Source organism: Mus musculus, chromosome 9 (genome assembly GCF_000001635.26).
Source record: "Mus musculus strain C57BL/6J chromosome 9, GRCm38.p6 C57BL/6J".
NCBI lineage: Eukaryota > Metazoa > Chordata > Mammalia > Rodentia > Muridae > Mus > Mus musculus.
This window is the reverse complement of record NC_000075.6, coordinates 67,670,824-67,680,065: the sequence shown is the minus strand read 5'-3', so window position 1 is coordinate 67,680,065 and position 9,242 is coordinate 67,670,824.

Sequence of the window (9,242 nt, the reverse complement as noted above, 5' to 3'; positions counted from 1 at the left end):
GACAGAGATGCATACACTCACATTAAAATGTAAATTAAAAATCTTAAAGAGGTACCCTTCAATCATCAGCACAGTAACTCAGGAAAATACTATCCATAGATAGCAAAGATACCGGCTAACATAAGAGAATCACAGGAAATGAACCTTTCCTGACAGGACATGCATGTGATCTCAGAAGATCACCTACAGAATAGCAATAACAGGCTGGATGGTGGCGCTGCATGCCTTTAATTCTAGCACTCAGGAGACAGAGGCAGGCAGATCTCTATGAATTCAAGACCAGCGGAATCCACAGAGTGAGTTCCAGAACAGCCTGGTCTACACAGAGCGTTCCAGGCCAGCCAGGGCTAACAGTGGAAGCTTGTCTGCAAAAAGAGAAAGAAACCCAATGATTGGATTTGGATGTTTGTAGCTCAATGGGACCAGGAGTATAGCTATGTAACACTCATGAAGCCCTTAGATCAGCCCTTAGCACTACAAACAAATAAAAACAAACAAAAAACACAGCAAGCAGATACAAAGTGAATATTGGATTTTTTAGAGATTTTTTTTTTATTACGTGAACATGTACACGCAAGTTCAGATGTCCGTGGAGGTCAGAGTCATCAGATTCCCCTGAGGCTGGAGGGACAGGCAGGCTGGGAGCCACCTGATGTGGGTGCTGGGAACAGAACTCAGGTTCTCTGCAAGAGCAGCATACACTCAAGAGCTGAGCCATCTCTCTAGTCCCATGTATTAGATTTTAAAATAACCAATTACAAAGAGCAGTTTGAGGTCTCATTTCTGAAATTTGAATATGATTGTAACTTGATTCTATTGAATCAAAATTAAGTTCTCACAGGTCCTATAGCATTGTGGTTCTTTTTCCCCTTCTGAGATTCATGTTAAAGTTCAGAGAAATGAGCACCAAGTAGTGGTGGCACAGCTCTTTAATTCTAGAACTTGGGAAGTAGAAGCAGGTGGATTTCTGAGTTCAAGGCCAGCCTGGTCTACAGAGTGAGTTCCAGGACAGCCAGGGCTACACAGAGAAACCCTGTCTTGAAACAACAACAATAACAACAAAAATTGACTCCTTTAATCCCAGCACTCAGAAGGCAGAGGCAGACATGTCTCTGTGAGTAGGAAGCCAGCCTGGTCTATATAGTGAATTCCAGGACAGCCAGAGCTGTGTATTAGAGAACACTTGTCTCAAAAAGACCAGATGAAAGAGGAGGAAATAAGAGGAGGAGAAGAAAGAGAAGGAAGAAGAAGAGGAAGAGGAGGAGGAAGAGAAGGGGGAGGAAGAGGAGGAGAAGGGGGAGGAAGAGGAGGAGAAGGGGGAGGAAGATGATGAAGAGGAGGAAAAGGAGGAGGAGGAGGGCGAGGAGGAGAAGGAGGAAGAAGAGGAGGAAAAGGAGGAGGGAGAGGAGGAAGAGGAGGAGGAAGAGGAGAAGGAGGAAGAGGAGGAGAAGGAGGAGAGAGAGGAGGAGAAGGAGGAGGAAGAGGAGGAGGGAAGGACCTGCTGAGACTTACCCATGTGTTACTTTAAAGCATCTGAGTATCCCATCCCCGCAGGCTGAGGTGCTGACTCCATCACGTTCTTGCTCTTCACCTCCGCTCTCTAGGCTTTGCTGCCCTTGGCTGACTACAAAACAAAATATTGACAACCAAAAGCCTGATGCCTGAGAGAAATGGGCAAACTCCCCACCCTAGTTTGGCTTCTGTTCCTGTGATAAAGCACTTGGCAAAATCATCTGGGCCAGTGTGTGGCTTTGCAGCTTACAATCCATCCTGAAGAGAGAGTGGGGACAGGGGTCAAATGCAGGAACTGAGGCCTATCAAGGGCTCTCCTGAAAATAGTAAGTGATATGGAAAACCCAGGCCACTGGGCAGGTATAAGTAGATGCTCAGGGCTCAGTTTAATCATTCAGGACCCTCGAGAGCCTTGTGGGCTGAGCCTGCTACCCTTACCTTGGCCTACTACACCTATTTCCAGCTCAATTCTTTGCTTCTGGGCTCTGTGTCTCCCGCTCAAAGTCTGAGGCAGGGATGTCCACAGGAAGATCTCCAAGACTGTTCTGTGCTCCTGAGAAAGGGGCTCAGACAAAGCACATTTGCAGCCTGAGAGCAGGTGGTCTCTCTCCATCCTGTGAGTCAGAAAATGTTAGCAGATTTCAGGTGCTCTTGGAACTGCAGACTCAGAGCAGGTAGGAGAGTCAAGTGCCTCCATGCTTAAAAGGGCATCGTCTGCCTCAGTTTCTACACGTGCACTTTTAATCCTCGCTGCGAATGCAAAGAAAAAGAAGGATAGGGCGGGGGAGAAGGAGGAAGAGCCCAGGCTTTGGAGTAGGGTGGATGGCTCAGTGTGTAACCTGCTTGCTGCATAATCATAAGGGCCTGATCTGGGATCTCTAGCGCACAGATGAAAGCCAGGTGCAGCAACACATGTCTGTGATCTCAGCATTAAAGGAGGGGGGTGGGGCTGGAGGACAGAGACAGGAGGATTGTGGGAGCTCAACATTCACCCAGCCTGGCTGGATCTGGGAGTTCCCGCTTCAGTGAGAGACCCTGTCTCAAAACTTAAAGTAGAGGACAAATGGAGACAAAAACTGAAACTGGTTTCTGACTTTTACACACATTCTTGCACACATATACACACACGTGTACACACAAAAATACAAACACACACATACATAAACACATATATGTGCACACATACATATACACATGTGCACACAAACATACAGACACATACATACATATAACATACATGTACATGCACATGGACACACACATACTCACACACATCTAAACTGTTCCTCTTCCAACCTGATTATCTCTTAACACTCCCTCATCTCAATTTTTCTGGTTCCCCACTGTCTCTTCGTCTTACCCAGTGACCAGTTGTTGAACTCCCACCAGTTGTTGAACACATGTGGGGCCACCTGTTCCTGCCAGGGCTTCCAGCTCCACCTCCCAAGCAGCTGTTAGACCCTTCAAACCAAGGGAAGGAAGCAGGGGATGAAGCAGGCACAGCCCAGCTAGGCTTGAGTGCTGGCCAGTGGCCAACAGCTGACCATACTAGAAAACCAGACTGAGAATTTAGCCAAATCAAAGCCATGGATCCTGTAAAGAACCATCCAGATTCCAATTCCAAGCTGGTTTTCCTCTGGGGTGGAGGGAGTAGGATGTGCAGAAGTTTGTCCACACATGAACAACTACTTTGTAAAAACTCCTCATTGTAGAATATGATTCAACTTTAACATACAAAAGAAGGCCAAGAAGCCCCAGTGAGTAAAAGGCCCCTGGCCAAACATGAGGACTGACTAGAGATTCTCAGGACCCACATAAAATCTCAGTTTCACAGCACACCCATGAGGTGCAGAGACAGAAGGATCCTGGAGGCTCACTATCCAGCCAGACTCACCAGAACAGTGAGATGCAGATTGAGGGAGACCCTGTCTCGGGGGCGGGAGGGGGAATGAGTGACAGAAAAAGACAGTGTCAATCTCTATACTTTACACACACATGCATGAGGGAACACACCTGCACACACACCTACACAGACAGGCACATAACACACGTGTGCACATATATGAGGGAACACACTGCACACACAGTTACACAGACAGGCACATAACACATGTGTGCACATACATGAGGGAACACACCTGCATACACACCTACACAGGCAGGCACATAACACAGGTGTGCACATACATGAGGGAACACACCTGCACACACACCTACACAGGCAGGCACATAACATGTGCATGCACATGCACTCACACATGCACAGCACAGCAAGCAATTTTTCTGTGACTGCAGCAGTGTTGAGCTTTCCATTGTCAATGTGAAGGGTCCTAAGTTCACATGGAAACTGGCTCCATTTCACAGCACACTCAGGAGGCTGCTTGGCACAAAGGATGTTAGATTATTCACTATCACTGAGCCATTCAGAACACAGATCATAGGTTACTCTTCCCTTTATTTCCTTTAGCACCCCCCTTAATTTTATTGATTGGATTAAAATGAAGTACAGTGTAGAAAGTGCCAAATAATCTTACTCCTACATCTTTCTATGATATGGTCCTAGAACATTTTGTGAAGGAAAGCAGTTTCCAGGGCAGTTACAACAATCATATTGTATTGCATATTGCTTATGTGATTCGTATGGTCTCAGGAAATGTTTATCACTGGAATGCCAAGAAATCAAGGGTTAGAGAGAACTCAGGGGTTAAGAGCATTCGTTGCGAGCTGGGTGTGGTGGTGCACGCCTTTAATCCCAGCACTTGGGAGGCAGAGGCAGGCAGATTTCTGAATTCGAGGCCAGCCTGGACTACAGAGTGAGTTCCAGGACAGCCAGGGCTATACAGAGAAACCCTGTCTCAAAAAAACAAAAAGAAAAAGCAAACAAAAACAAAAAAACAAAAAACAAACAAACAAACAAAAAAAACCCAAAAACCAAAAAAAAAGAATACTCACTGCTCCTACAGAGGATCAAAGTTTGGTTCCCAGCACACACATAGAGGTCACAACTGTCTGTGTCTCCAGTTCCATGGGATCTGATGCCATCTTCTGGTCTCTGTGGGTATTGCATGCATATGGTGCACATAAGTACATGTAACAACACATATACATATAAATAAGTAAAACTCAAAATACCAAGAAATCAAAGACAGTGTCATATGAAATTTAGGATATAATAATAACATATCATAATATATTTATCTTTCTTTTTTTAAGATAGGGCATTTTGTAGTCCAGGCTGGCCTTCAACCTAATATGTATCCAGAGTGATCCTTCACATTTCTGTCCTCTTGACTCCATCTCCTGAGTACTGGGATTATAGACATATATCTGGCTTACATGATCCTGGTATCAAATCCAGGACTTCATATATGTTAGGCAATCTCTCTATGAAATTAACTACATCCCTAACCCCATCTTTTACATTCTAAAATGATATATGATAGCTATCTAGAGATAGAAATTAAAGTATGCATTTTGAGCCATGGATTAAAGAAAAAAAACTTGTGAAATGCTGGTCCATAATAAGCTCTAAAGTATGGCAGCTCACTACTGACAAGCAGAAACAAAAATCCACAATCAATTCCATTTGGGGAGATTTTGTTTAGACAAAATTAAACAGGTGACTTAGCTACCAGTGTGCAGAGTGCAGAACCATTTATAAACTGATAGACCTTGTAAAGTAGTGGAACTATATATGTTCTGAATTCAAGATTTGTTTGAATATGAAGTCTCCTTTTAAGTAGATACAGGTGTTAACCTTCTAGAACACATTTTGGGAAACCCCTATTTAATCCATTCAGAAAGTGCAGCCATAGATAAAAATATTAAGCATTTTGTTTTTTAAAATCCTTGATCATTGTTCATGACACAGGGGGTAATGGCCAATGTTGACTGTCAAGTTGATAGGCCCTAGAATTGCCTGAGATGCAAGTGTCTGGGTTGCCTATGAATGGTTATCCTTATGTCAATTGGGATAGGAAGGACCACATTAACTGTGGTTGGTACCATTCCATATGCGAGGTCCTAGACTGAATGCAAAGGGAGAGAGCAGCTGAGTAAAAGGTTCATCATGTTTGTTTCTTGACTGTGGACACAGTGTATCAAGCAGTCTTAAGCACCTGCCATGGCTTCTCTGCCATGATAGATTGTAACCCAAAACAATCCCTCCATTCCTGGAATGGCTTTGGTCAGATAGGATCTTTTCATGTAACCAAGAACATCCTAAACTCATTATGTATTCCAGTCTGGTCTGGAACTCACAATCCTCCTGCCTCCATCTCCTGTGTGCTGGACTTAGGCTTACAGGTGTGTAGCACCACACCCAGTTTGTTCTAGGAAATACAAATTCTCATCTCCTACTTTCTTTTTTTTTTTTTTTTCATTAAAACAAGCCTTTTACTTTGTGTGCACGGGCTGCCTGCCCCTAAGGTGGGGCTTGAGAGGTCAGCATTAGATGTGAAGAAAACAAGGTTTTCAGGGGTGTGAGGTTTCCAAATGGGGGACATGTTGGCAAAAATAGGCAGGTTTAAGAGAGCAGAACATAAGTCTTACACGCGTTCTCGAGACCGGCCAGGAAGAACACAACAAACCGGAATCTTCTGCGGCAAAAGCTTTATTGCTTACATCTTCAGGAGCAAGAGAGCAAGAGCAAGAGAGAGAATGGCGAAACCCCGTCCCTTTTAAGGAGAATTATCCTCCGCCTAGGAAGTGTCACTCCCTGATTGGCTGCAGCCCATCGGCCGAGTTGTCGTCACGGGAAAGGCAGAGCACATGGAGTGGAGAACTACCCTTGGCACATGCGCAGATTATTTGTTTACCACTTAGAACACAGGATGTCAGCGCCATCTTGTAACGGCGAATGTGAGGGCGGCTCCCCACACATAAGCACAACAAGTCAGTCATAATGACCTCTTGAACCAAAGACATAATCTCAAGGTAGTGGTAACAATAGGTATTCATAGTATGGTAACCATAACAACACTTCTGAAACAAAGGTATGGTTGCAAGATGGTTATTAACTTTTTGAAACAAAGACATGATTGTCATTCCTGGAACAGGCAGTATAGAACCATTTGTAATTAAGGTTACAGGTGGGATATAGCCCAGTCCTTGAAAACCAGAGGTTTAATCATAAACAGGAATGAATTTCCCTTGCCTATTACTACAAAATGTCTTTTAAGCCTAAGATGGAGTCAGGCTTGTTCTTCAATATTGATAGCATCATCTACTAAAATCACCAAATATACCAAGGGAAAGGCAGCAGAAGGCAGGAAAGTGATTGCTAAATGTTCACTGACTAAAAATTACTCTTGTTTGCAGTGTCCAGGAAAGGATAAACTGAGGATACAGCAGTCAGTGAAACAGGCCAGTTCTGATTGTACCTAGTCCAGGTCAAAGCAAGGACTCCCTGTGATGTCTATTCCTGGGTGTCAACTTGACTACATTTGGAATGAACTACAATTCAGAAATCATCTCCTACTTTCTATGCGTCAGCTAATTTCACTTTTTCGTTTCATTACTTTATGATCAATTTTTGCAGAGCTAGGTTTTGTAAGTGGACACAAAAACATTTCAAGGGCAGTCCTTTTAGAATATTAATTTTATATATGTACACAGATACACAGTCATACCCTAAATACTGATTTGTTTTGTTTTGTTTTGTTTTGTTTTGTTTTGTTTGTTTTTCGAGACAGGGTTTCTCTGTGTAGCCCTGGCTGTCCTGGAACTCACTCTGTAGACCAGGCTGGCCTCGAACTCAGAAATCTGCCTGCCTCTGCCTCCCGAGTGCTGGGATTAAAGACGTGCGCCACCACGCCCGGCTCAATACTGATGTTTTAGTTAACAGTAGACTTTATATAAGATGATACCCTAATTGGTGCCATCTTTATTTGCATAAGTAAATTCCATATTTGCCTAATGACAATAGTTAAGGAAATGCAGCTTGTAGCATTCATTGCTATTGTTAAGTAAAACACATATGCATGTTAAGCCCATACATATGTATCTCATATTAAAATAGGATGTTAACACAAATTTTTCTTCAGTGTGGGTTTCATGGAGACACGATTTTACACAGGCCACTAAATATTAAAATAGTAAGAGGGCTAAAAGAGAAAAGAAGTTGAGTTAATGCAGACATAGACAGTCCCTGATTCTGGATGGAATTACATCCTGGTAACCTCATGATAAGTTAACAACGCTGACCTGAAAAATATCTTTTATAAACCTAGTCTACGTAACATTATTGCTTAGAAACTCAATATAGCAACACAAAAATAATAGCTGCACAAAAAACCCAAGAAGTTTCCCCACCCTGCCCAGTACCACTAGAGAATAGTTCTATGGCATTTGCTAGCCTGGGGAAAAAATCAAGGTTTGAAACACAAACTCCACTAAGTGTGACTTTTACAGAACTATATAATCAAACACTCCTAAGTCCGGCTGTCACAAATCAAAAGTCCCTCTGTTAGTGGTGACACAATGTCTGTCTTAGAGCTGGAGGCTAAAATGGAGGAGCTTGCCCAGTTTGACCACTCTTAGAAGAGTGCCTGGGGTCTCAGGACCACCAGGGATGGACACCCAGGCTTCCATCACACCTTCAAGTCAGTATCAAGCAGCTAACAGTGGTGTTGGCTAGGTGCTAAGTGACTGCCCTGCCCCATCCAGACCTTGCCCAGTTACTGTATACAGCAACTTATTTTTAGGCCATGGAAGCACTTGCTTTTCTGTATTTACCTCACTGATCACCATGACCTGACTCACATTGTTAAAAAGGATAGAATTATGTTCCTTTTAAAAGATGTACAGTACTTTCATGGTGTAAACCCACCACATGATCTTTACCCAGCCATCAGTGGGTGCACGCTGAGATGTTTTGTTCCTGGCCATTATGAATAGTGGCACATTAACATCAGAGTGCAGGTGTCTCTTTCATAGATTAAGGTGTATTTCCCATAGTGGGATTCCTGGGCCATGTGGTCTTTCTGTTAGGGTTAGCACCGGTAAGCATGGGAACACTGGGAGATGAATATGAGAGCTTGCTGCTGGGGTGTGAAACAGCTGACCAGGTTCAAGGAAAACAGAGCTCTGGGGAAAACAACCAAACTGGTCTTGGGATACTCCAGTCTGTGCCCACAGGGGCCCTCTCCAAGAAGCTCATGAAAAACACATTCACCCTTTCTGTTGTGATGAAGTACACTGACAAGAGCAATATAAAAGACAACAGGTTTGTCCTGGCTCACAGTTTAAGAGTGCATTTGATCATGACAGGAAAGTCAAGGCAGCAAGAATTTGAAGTAGCTGCTCACATGGCATCAAGGCAGAAAGTTGTCAATAGCTGGGTACATGCTGTGCTTAGCTCCCTATATCCATTTACACAGTCTCAGATCCATTTACACAGTCTCAGATCCTAGGGAATGGTACCACCCACAGTGGGCAGGTCTTCTCACCTCAATTAGTACAACCAAGATACACACACACACACACACACACACACACACACAGAGGCATTCCCAGAGGCCCATCTTCTCTCAGGTGTTTCTAGATTCTCTCAAGTTGACAATAAACACTAACCACCACACTAGTAAATGTCTCAAGATTATGGGCTTTACTAGAACAAAGAGAAAACAGAAGGTTCCAGAAAGGAGACAGCACAAAATTACTCTTCAAAAAAATATGAGATTTATTAGAAGAGACAGCCAGGCAACTATGATGGCGATGAGCCAGCCTTG